Genomic DNA, 12,293 nt, shown 5'->3' with positions numbered 1-12,293 from the left:
TCCAGCCTCAGGAGCTGCTTGCCATTCAGAGCAGTTCGTAAAAAAGGAGGTAAAGGTTTATTAGGAGCACAGACAGCAAACGCATAGTTTTACTTCATTTCAAACTGGGTGCTGGCACTGATTAGCCAATGTCCAGACTGCACAACCTCTACTCATACAATGATTCTTATGACATCTAACAATTAAGCACCCTCCAACTGTTGTTACGTACTTAACATAAAGTCCTATTTCCCAGCATTGGCACACCCACCCGAAAAGCAGCAAAATTCACAGCCTTGCTCCCAACTCGTAAAATAGTGCTGCTATGTAACTGCTTTTGGTGTAACAGCGGATGCAGAAGGGCCCCTTTTGAATGTGCATGAAACGCCATTGGACGGCATCAGGTGAGAACGTGGCCACACAGAGCTGGTCGCGGTGTTATTATACACCGGCAGACACCCAGACGGCACCTGCCGTGTCTGCCTGATACGTGCACAGGTGGCGTCACTTCAGAACATGGTTGGATAAAACCTGTCACGTCGGCATGAAACGCAGCAGGACTGGGTCAGGCTGGAATGCTGCCAGTAAGGAGCACAAGAGTACCTATTGGGCTGGTAGTAGGGGAGGTGGATGGGTTGAACAAACCCACTCTTTAATGTGGGAGTCCAGTGTTTGCTTCCTGTTTGAATATGCTGTTTTGTTGTACACCTTACCATGTGTCTCCTTCGCCGAAACCTAACCATCCCTGACTTTGTCGCCTAAACCAAACCATCCATGCCAGCGTGTGTTTGTTGACATTGCAGCATTGGTTGCCATGTGCTGTTGTTGCCGAAACATAACCATGTGCAGCGCCTTCCCACCATATGCTTTTGTTGATGTCACGGCAGAGGCATCCTGGAATCAACAGCAGACGCAGGAGGATACCTAAAACATAATATTTAGATGTGGGAGTCCACTTCAAAGCTGCAAAATTTGATGACTGGAATGAGAACATGCAGAAACATGTAGAACATGTAGAAGTTAATTACATTCCCTTTCCTGACCTGCTACTGTGCCTCAACTGCTTCCTCTGCCACATCCGGTGAATGCATCCAGTATGAAATGATGCTGTTCTGTAGGTGTGTGTTGAACTTAAGTGTTGTTTTTCATCTTTTCATAATGATAGTTAACATGCTGGTAATTAATGGAGGAGGAAGAGACTGTTGAAGAGTCATTCAGCTTGTTGCCCAATTTTGTACCAGTAAAAAAAAGAAGAAAACATACCAACTATGGAAAGAAACTGAGCCCTCAAGAGATTCTTAGCAGTTATATGTTCCAAACTAACATTTGGAAACTATTCCTGTACAGATTATATAACCAAACAAGAGAATGACATTGCTTTAGGTACAATCACCTTCTCTTAACACAACAAAACATGTCTTGATTTCTCCAGTGCTTCATTCTGCAGTTGCTAATAACCAACCTGACCCAGTTTCATTGAACCCCCCCCCCCCCAAATATCTGTCTGAAGCTGGCAATTAAATACATATTTAAATAAAGCGTCGCCTTGGTCCCCGGGGTAATATACTTGATTTAAAACTTCATGTGTGTATTGGAGAAGGGGCTTGAGCGTAATAAGATCTGATGTATGACTTCAAGATAAGACGTGGAGGCCCCCCTGACTTCTGAAGATGTTTACTTTCTTAAAGTTTGGACGCAGTCTTTTAGACGCCACCCTTGATCTCCGAGGGAATGGTGCTGTCACAGAGTTCTCACTGGACGGATAAATAATCAGTGTATAAATAACGAAATGAAGACTTTCAGAAAAATCTATGTTTCCATTTCGGGAAAAATGTTCAATGATTGCATAGCATAGATGATGCAGACTTTGGAAACATCATTTGGTCTGATGATAACTCACTTAACACAACTTGTAACAACAACTTTGAGTTGTACAGTTTTTGGTTTTTCTGGTCCAAGATCTGACATGTTTTCCCAACTGCTGATATTTCCATTAAATGTAATTTTTTGACCAGCAAACACTGAGGGAGACACTCTGGTTTACTTTGTCAGCAGTTTGTTAAATGTGTTTTTAACTTGTGAGTGTGTCATTATGGTGGTGGAAGTCTTTAATTTTCTGGCCACGACCAGGGGAAATTTGCGTCCAGTCATGTGTGTCCATTTTGCCGCTTCTGGTCAGTGATGGATGGAGGATTCCTCCCTTCCTTCCTTCCACAGGTTAGATTCCCCCGCAGTTAGCTGTGTGTTTACTTAAAGGCCGACTACTAATCAGCCTGAGGTGGGATGTGAGGCTTAAAGCAGTCACCCTTGACAGCACACACACACGCAAACACACACACACACACACACACACACACACACACACACACACACACACACACACACACATACACACCCTCTGACAGTGTCCCTCTGTTGACTGAGTGTGTGTATTGTATTGACTCACCTTCCTTCCGCTCATTAACTAGAGCAAACAATGACACAAAACCCTCCCATCCAATCAGTCTACCGCTGGGCAGGATCATGACAACAAGGTCTGTTAACCAACCTCCTCAACACTTAACACACACATGCACACACACACACACACACACACACACACACACACACACACACACACACACACACACACACACACACACACACACACACACACACACACACACACATGCACACTGACACACATTCTTAGCCGCTGATAACAGCTAAGAGGTCAAAAATATAAAAAAAAGCTCATATGTTCTTAAGATCCCTTAGAACAAACACTAACATCGAGTCACACTAACATCTGTTGAAGGGGGAGTTCATCTCTCTGGTTTTTATTTCAACATATGATTATACTATTGGCTGAGGTCCGGTGAAAAAGGCAGGAGATAATACAAGAGGAAGATATGAACCTGAACCTCTTGTTACTAAATGAAAAATTTAACCTTGAGGCCAAATGTTATAAGAAATTGCCCAAAAATTAGCAAACAATTTGTAAAAAAGTTACAATAAAAATTTATAAAAATAAAATTAAAATAAGCACCAATAAAAAGTAGCAAACAAAAACAAACAAGAAAATTGCTTTTAAATATAAATGTATTCTATTTATAATAATATCATAATTATAAATGTAGTTTTCTGGACATTTTCCTCAGATTTCTGGGATAATTTTCCAATGATCCTCCCCTCTTTTTAAAATCAAATTTCCAAGTAATTTTCTTTTACCAATTTATTGCAATTTTTGGGACATTTCTTCCAAATTGGTTGTTTTCTTTTTTACCCAGTGTTTTTTTGCTCAATCTTCAAAGGTTCAAAAAGCTTGTGAAAGGCATCTGAATGCAGCACAGGACAACTGATGCTGATATGGGTTTCAAAGGGTTAAAGGCTCTTAGATAGTTAAAGAAATACAAAAAAAATAGACATTTCTGTATCACAGAATCTATTTTTCTGACTTCTTTGTGAGCAGATAAAAGTATCAAAGAAGTTTGATAGCTATCTAGTGAGGTAAATTTCTGCCTTTAGCTCTTCATAGATCAGGGCATTCACCTGAGATTGTTGCTCAAGATAATTACAGAAAGTACCCCATTATATAAAAAAAGAGGTTTAAGGGAAGAAGTCATGGTTGCATATCCATGGGGTATAACATGCATATTAAAATCTGGTCTGCACTAACAGAGAAGCTCAACTGGTTCTCAGTTGGCCTTGGGTCAGAATGTATTTTATGGGAAGTATGAAAATAGAGATGAGCATTACAATTCTGCAATTAAGTCCTTAGTAAAAACCTTAAGCAAATGCTTTCCATATAGAAAAGTTCCATTGTTTATCGGGAACCATCAATTTGAGCATACCTAAAAAGACTCTGTGTGCCCAAGTAGGTGAAGAAAAGTGCACCCAAAGAGCTCCTGGGTGAACACATTTACATTTGTCATACCCCATAATGCTCATGGGGTCAAGTCTGTGTCTCATCCTTCTTTTAACAGCCTTCAATTTCATATTATTTGTTTTTCCAGAATTTGTGTTTCAGTGTCAATATAAGATTTACAGATCATGACAACTGGAACTATGGATATATCATAGAAATATTTCTAGAAAAATGAAGTGTTCAATTTTCTATTTTTTAAAATAATTTGAACGCAAGTGAAAAGTCTATACAAACAAATGAGCATTATTCACAAAAACAATAATTAAAAATAAATAGTAAAAAAAACCCAGCTGATTTCAAAGGGTATGAACAGTCTGTACACAGTTTTAAACATGGAGGTAGCTGAGCTGGCGGCTAGCAGCTAATGGTGCTAACAGAGCTGTTGACTGCTGTACGGACGCAGTGTTAAGTGGCTGCGATAAGCTAGACAGTGGGCATGTATTTATATTCTTGCATGGTCAGACTGCCTTACCTCAACAAACTACAGAGAAGCTCTGACTAAAACACTCACATAGCGAGTGTGACTTCATTCTCTGCTCAGGACACCGTTACTCGACTACATCTTTACAACGCAATAGTAGTTTGCTGCCATACTAATGCTATGAGTGTTGCACACAGAAGGAATGCTGAATGAATCCAAAGCTTTCCAGCAGACGGCCTCCTACTCTTCCTCTACCACAGTAACTGGCTTTTTATCCTCTCAGCCTCACTTGAACTGGAACCTACCATCTGGCCAGGGGTGACTTATACAGGTACAAACAGTCAAACAATATATAAGAAACAATCAGTCATTCAACACTTACGTAGTTATTGCTGACGCTTGATTTAGCTATGAGCACACACAAGCACACACGTGCCCCACAGTTAATAGAAGGTAATCTGCTGCAGGGCCATTTCACCCTTCCCTCTGTAACATGACAGTGCCCAGTCACTCCCTGCTTGGAGCTAATCATGCACACCTGTTTTTAATATCACTGAATGAGCAGATGGTCTGCATCAGAATCACAATCCTTTTAACAGATCTTAACCCAGTGGAACACAAATAAAAACTACTTTTGATGCAATTTGGATCATACTGTTGTAGTTAAGGTCGTCTTTTCTCAGAGGGTGAAACCAGCTGCCAAAGTCTGACCATTTGTCTCAGTTTGCCTCCTACACCATCCATAATCCCTCAATACTATATTTTGAATTAGGAGGGTGCCAGCGCCGCACCGAGGGTGTTACTGCGAGCCCTTCTAAATTGCCACTTGTTCTGCTGGCGTCATTAAGACCCTGGAGCGACAGGAGGCCTGTTCTTAAATTGCTGCCCCTGGAAACAGCAGTGGCATGTTTATAATTACGCTCTTTCTTCAGGGGCAATGACGTCTTCCCCGTGGTAAACACACTCGCTCGGCCGGCTCTGGTCCTGCACAGACCTGAGGATTCATTAAGAGCTGTGACGACAGCCTCGGAGCTCAGTTAACTCCGACTCGCTGGCTGCGTTTTACGAGCGGCTCTCACCTCAGAGGGAGCTTGTCATCGAGGCTGTGCTGAGGGTTAGAAACGGTGACGAGGTGGGAAATGTAGCCATGTTGAAAGTCATTAGTGTTCCATTAGTGTTTGGCCTTCTGGAGTGAGCTGAGGCTAACAGAGGTGACACACTGCACCTTTCTCCTCCTGACTGCTGTGCCATGTTTGTCACAGGTCATTTTAAAACAAATTAACTCTATTCTCGATTGAGCAGTATGTAAATAAACAAAGTAGATGCTGTTTTATGACATTTTAAAAGTCTAAGAGTTTTGAACATATTTCATCCACCACATAGAAATCTACAACATTGTACCACCAGAAAAAAAGATTCCTATGGTTAACTTTTAAGGTGATGCTTTAAATACACAATGAAGCTCTACCCTCTTTGTGGCAATTAGACATTTAAGATTTCAATTTTCGATGTATAGCAAAATTAAGAGTGATGAGTTAGCTGCTCTTTGTACATCTGGCTTGTCTGGCAAATTGATGTAAGCTCATGTTTTACTTGGTATTTCTTCTATTCTCGCGATAGAATCTTTTCTTATAGCTACTATTTTGGAGGTCAACAGTGAAACTTTAGGCTAAGTTTTGCAGATTTTTTAAAACCTTCAATAAAAAAATGTATGCCCAGTTGTGAATGTGACACTGAAATATCATCACCTTTTACGTTGATATTGTCAACCAATTTGCAGCTCTGTTTTTGATTTCCAACAAAATACTGAGCCATAATCATACAGCAGAAAAATCTTACTAAATGTGAAACAACACACTCCAGTATTTCTTAGAATTTTTGTGAAAGCAGCGATTCTGTTTGTGTTTGCGCATGGCTGTATTCTCCACAGATGGTTTAGAGGCAGCTAATAAAATAACGAGTGAGAGGGTCTGAAATCACATGTCAGTGATAAATAGCATGTCCTTGACAAAAATGTTGTTGTGTGACTGAAAATAAATCATTTTTACACAACTCTGAATTAGAACTGTGCTTAAAAGCTATCTGAGCAAATCTTTCTTAAATTCACAGTGGGTGCCTTGAAAACATCCACAGTCCACCGCTTCATCAAATGGTGTCTTGAACATTTGGGAAGATCAACTTCCCTGAAGTACTGAGGCCTGGAGTGTAAATGTTTGAAAAAGTGATAAGTAGCCTAGCATCTCTGTAGTGCCTGGGCCTTGTCCTCTCCTCAGGGAATTGGGCATTTGGCAGGTTTCCCTCATCTTAGTGGAGTTGGCCTTGCCTTGTTTTTCTTTTTTCCTCTCCCTTTTCTTTATACCGCTGGTAAACCTGTTGGCCCCTTTTTACCGCTGTCCTTCTACCTCAGAATACTTGGAGCAGTGAAGCTGGAAAAGCCATTTAGGACGGATATCAGATGATGTGTAATTTGGGCTTAAAATAACATGTACGCAGCGTGTGAGTCTGAAGGCTTGACTTATTTCCTGGAGGGTTTAAGTGGCCTCGTTTTACTCATTTGGTAAAAATCTGAGTAACATACACATTTCTGCAGACAGGTTAATAAACACACACACACACAGAAAGACATCCCACACACAAATACACACATCTGCACAGAGGGTAAACAGTCGGTTTCTCTCTCTGTCTCTCTCTCTCTCTTCCTGCTAATATTTACCCATGTTAGCCCTTAAAGTAACAGCTTTTTTTGCATTTACTCAGACGGTGTGCAGATATATCAGTGCATGCAAATGTATGATACATGACAGTTTAAAGGCTTAAATGCATGATTGTTTGCATATGGTCTCATGTATTATATACAGGTTTTCTGTAAAAAAAATGTTTAAAAATGTGCAGCCTTAAAATATACTCATGATATATGGTATTTTTATTAATTTAATGAACTGAAAACAAAAATCATTGAGTATTCAATCAAGTGTGCACCCTTGGCAATATGTATTTGTGATTGTGTCTGCACAATTGAGGCATATTAGATTGAATTTTCATAATTTCTTCCATTCCACCTTTGAAATGTGGACCAAACGACGGGTGTTGGCTGCTGTCTGAAGGCAGTGTACATACATGTATTTGTACCAAAAGGATCGACACATTCCACACAAAGGTGATGAGTCAACCCTGACCCAGACGAAGCCTGGCAGCAGCCTTCACCCGCACAGTCGATCCACCCACGCCCATTGTCAGTTTCATCCTTTCGTACACACACGCAAAAACAGGCTCATAGTAAGCTGAGATCTCCCCCGTCTCCTCCCAAACAGACAGGGGTGAATTATTGGGGTGAACATGGGTCGATCCAGGAATGAGGAGGGAGGAGATGGAGGGGTGTAAAGAGGAAAAGGTTTAGAGGAGGACAAACGAGGGGAACACAGAGGAGGAGGTTAAAGAAGTGACAGACAGGTCAGCTTTAGTAGCATTACATAGAATTTAGCATACATTCTTACCTTAGACAATAATAAATGATACATAAATACTTGATAGTATTCACAGTCAATGATTTAGATGTGCGTCTGTACTTTTAACTTTCTTTTAAAGTTGGAAAAATGCATTATTTGAATCCAATGATATCAAAACATGGTAATTGCATATTATATAAAAGTCTTGCAGTCAAAAGTTTCTCAGTTCAAGGATTACATGCTCCGCTACCATGATGAAATTCGCTTTACACGACTTGCATGCAATGTGAGAGGAAAACCAGGCTCTGCAAAATATGGTAACTGCAACCGGTGGATAAATAGTGGAAGAGAGAGAACATTTTTCTTCGAAATGTAGAAAAGGAGAAGTAGAAAGTCTCAGAATTAGTAAACTACATATGAAATGATAAGACTGCTATTTATTTCACGATTTCTGATATTTCCTGCTTGACCTCTGATATTACATGATAGAACGATCCACTTGAAGAGGTGGGAGGAGTCAGTAGGCTATTAACAGTTTTGAGACCATGTAATCTCTATCCAGATGGGCTGTCCAAGCATTAAGTGGGCGGCAGCTGGCTGGTTTAACTTTTTTCCTCATCAATTTTTGTCCCTGGCATTGCTGATGGCAGCCTGTGCAGCCCACAAGGTGGACCGTACCATCTGGCATTTGCCAAAATGGCCTGGACGGTTATAAAGTTATAAAGACTAAACTAAGCATTTGAAGAGTGAATTCAGTAATTTAAAGCTTACTCGTGGTTGGAGGATTTGAAAGTGTTACAACTATCACATGTTAGAACCATTACTGTCCTCCCCCACTATTGATAACTTTGAGTGCTAACATTGCTGTTATGACAAGCCCATACTATTCTTTATTTTCCTAACTTTTGTCTTGTTGCATCAACTCAACATGTAACAGAATAACATACAGTATAGTGCTTATGTAAATGTGTAATATGTAGCACTACCACACATAACTGTGCTTCCACAATCTGTATTTCAACTGATGCTACCGGCTCACAGTAAATGATTATATCAGATGTGAAGTCGCAGCATGTTTTTATGACAACTCCGTTATCTCTTAAAGAGTGCTACGTCTACTGAATGGCATTCCTGGAGCCCTGCAAGTGCAGCCCCTGCAAACTCCAGATATTTCACTCAGCGATGATAAAGCACACACCAGAGCATAATTAACCTTATCTCACCTCAAATAAGTCTGACAACAGGTGCATTTAGTGCGGCAGTCTGCAAGGATTGCAGCTGCAAGAGCCCTCATTTGCGAGATAGTGCTGTCAAAGGCTAACCAACCGGAGGAGAGATGGCTGTGAATGTTCAGATGCACATAAAAATGTCAATCTGCAAATGAGGGCGGCAGTTTCCCTGATTACACACCAACTATGACTATTTCAGGACACGTATCAGGACCTATTATTTTGATTTGCCTTGTTTCAAGGATAACATGAATCAAATTATTTAATTTATTCAATGTGATAATTTGGACATATATGAGATTTTATTCATTTTCTGGTGCATTTTTACACGTTTTGAGAAATGTAATGGACTAAATGAATTCAAAACTGTCTGGAAAGTTGAGTCTTTCTATTGGAAATAAGGATTTTTAATTTTGCTTATGAACACACTGTCAGGTGGGATTTATTCCAAGTTGTCAATCTGCCAATGGCTTTGTTGCCGGTGGATGAGGATGCTTGATATTTGTTTTTCAAGGAGTTGTATGGGACATTCAGAACATATTTATAATTCACAGTCTGGGGCGATATTGTCTGGTGGCTGAGCCTGTGCATGTATAAGCTATGTTGCTTATACAACTCACAATGAAAAAAGTGCTGACAGAGCTAACATTCGGTACACTGACATGATGTTAGAAAAAGTCAAATTATTGTGTTAGTCCGACTAAAACTGTACTTTTAAAAGACATGTAAACATGTTAGTTTGATTGAAATCACACTAAATCGAATTTCTCGAAATTGGACTTACACACCTAGATGATGCGGTTGGGAATCGAGCGACTATTTTATGTATACACCTCAATCGGACTTGAACTGGCCTAGGTGCTCTGTGCATGATCCATGGTCGCCACACTGCTTTGACCCAGAATTCAAACTGCATAACTTTCTAGAAGAAAGCCAGGAAAAACAAATGAAAAAGAAGGATGGATGAAAACAAGACAAAGGTAAAAAGCTGAGGGTAGAGTATGTGAAAAATGTAAAACACTTAAAAGTTATCTATTATGAGTCTGTCCTATAAGTTTTCAGATCACCCTTTTTTAATGACGAATACAGAATATCACCATCTGCTGGCATTATTTCCTCTCATGCAGGTAGGGAATGGATGTGCGAGTTGGCCTTCATTGGCACTAGTTCTTTGATGTCACTTTGGTTTGTCTGGGCTGTAACATGCACGTGTGGCTGGCACATCTACCACAGAGAAGGTTAGTTTCTCTGTTCAGGACGCCATTACCCCACTATAACATTACATAGCAAGTAGTGGTTTACTACTATGTTAATGTTCTGAAAGCTTTGTACAGCTCCTTTAAATGTTTTTCTTCAAACTTTCTGCTGCTGTTTGGCGGATATTTTTCTTTGCAGTGAGAATAGCAAAGTTCAGCCCCTGAACTCGGCTCCAAAGGTCACAGACGTTGACAGAGTGAAACACTCCTTTCCTTCTGTCAAAGAGCCTTGAGCGCTTATGGCACAGACACTCCAAATTTAGAGACACAACCCTAAATACATAAAGCTTTTTATACCATACAGTGCGCAAACATCTCGTCCTGCCCAGACAACAACCCACTAATCTCGGCACAGTTGAAGGTAACTGTTTAGTTACCACGGTAACGCTGTGTGTTGTGGCGCTCCTCAGTTAGGGCTAAATAAAGTCTATAGGGATTTAAATCAGTGTTTACATTTCAGGAAATAGAAAAATACTGTTTGACACGGGCCGTTAAAATGATGAAGGCTCCGAGCTTTCTTGGCCCTCCATGCATGACACTGTAGAAACCATCTGGAAGGTAGACTGACCATTGCACCGTATGTCCTTATGGTAAGCCATATAGCATAGCCGTAAGAGATAAATCTTTCTTACTTGCTGAGCGCCAGCTTTAGCCTCTGTCTCTGAAAACACAATTGAAGGCACCAACATGTCTTTGAGCATCCAAAGCTTCTGTGCATTTGCCAGGAATGCGGTGGGCTTTCATTTTCAAGTGTGTTTTACAAAATAAACACATAGCTTTGTCTCTGGGGATTTCCCTCCTGCAGGAAAGCATTTTAAAAACATTTTTTACTTAAGTCTTTATTTTTTCACCTTTCTTCAATGCAGACACATTACAACAAAGGTCTGCTTTGTTGTGCATTATCAAGAATAGTATTTCTAAAACAATGCCATCCTGCTCATACAGTCTACAGGTGTTAAGTACAACTGGCCAGACAAACAGGTACACTTGTGTTAAGATGACTGTGACTTTAAGGGTGTATTTCGTGAAAATGGACATTTAAGGTCCGTGTAAAATTAATTCAGACATTTGTTTCAAAACACATTATAAAAGTTGGAAACTCATTGTTGCAAACGTGTTACAAAGACCCTTTACAATATAGTACTGAATTGTGGAGTTAGACGGTTGACTGTTTTTTTCACCATTTTCCTGTTTTCAGATTTCTTGGGCGGGCCTAAAACCATAGCTCAATGATGCAATGGAGCTATACTCAGCATAACCCCGCCCCTGACAATGTAGAAATAGAAAAACGAGAAGCATAATTAGCATAGTCCCGCGTTTGGGCGTGGCCTCTGCTCTTGCAGCAGACACGCCCCCAGTCAGATCAGAGAATACCGTGCATTTTTTCATGATTCTGAGACCTTCTTTTACATACTTGGTGATTTTTTTGGTCGATCAAATTTGGTCAGGTGTCTAATAACACATCTTTATGTGATGTGACAAACTCAGAAGACATTTTAATTATAACTTTACATGGACTTCAAGCTATTGAGTTGAAGCAGATCATTGCTTCATGTAACTATTATCTACTAACTACTGTGTCACCATTATGCTCCAACCCTGACCTTCGATCACCAAATTCTAATCAGATCACTCTTGAGTTCAAGTGGATGTTTCTGCAAAATTTGAGTAACCTCCCTCAATGTTTTCTTCAGACAATGGAATGAAAGTGCAACAATTTCAAGGTCTCACTGACCTTGACCTTGACCTTTGAGATACTGCATTCACAAGAATGAGATGATGCAAGGTCATCATGACCTATGACCACCAAAATCTAATCACTTCAACCTTGAGTTCAAGAGAATGTTTGTGCCAAAATTGAAAAATTTCCCTCAAGGTGTTGTTGAGATATCACGTTCACAAGAATGAAACAGACAAGGTCACAGGTACCTTGATATTTGACATATGACCATCAAAATCTAATCAGTTCATCCATGTGTCCAAGTAGACAATTTTGCCAAATTTGAAGAAATTCCCTATCGCAGATATCGCAATCTCGAGATGTATGATAAACGG

Source organism: Plectropomus leopardus, chromosome 12 (genome assembly GCF_026936395.1).
Source record: "Plectropomus leopardus strain MGB_pleo_1.0 chromosome 12, ASM2693639v1, whole genome shotgun sequence".
Taxonomy (NCBI): domain Eukaryota; kingdom Metazoa; phylum Chordata; class Actinopteri; order Perciformes; family Serranidae; genus Plectropomus; species Plectropomus leopardus.
Note: the sequence above shows the minus strand (reverse complement) of the source record.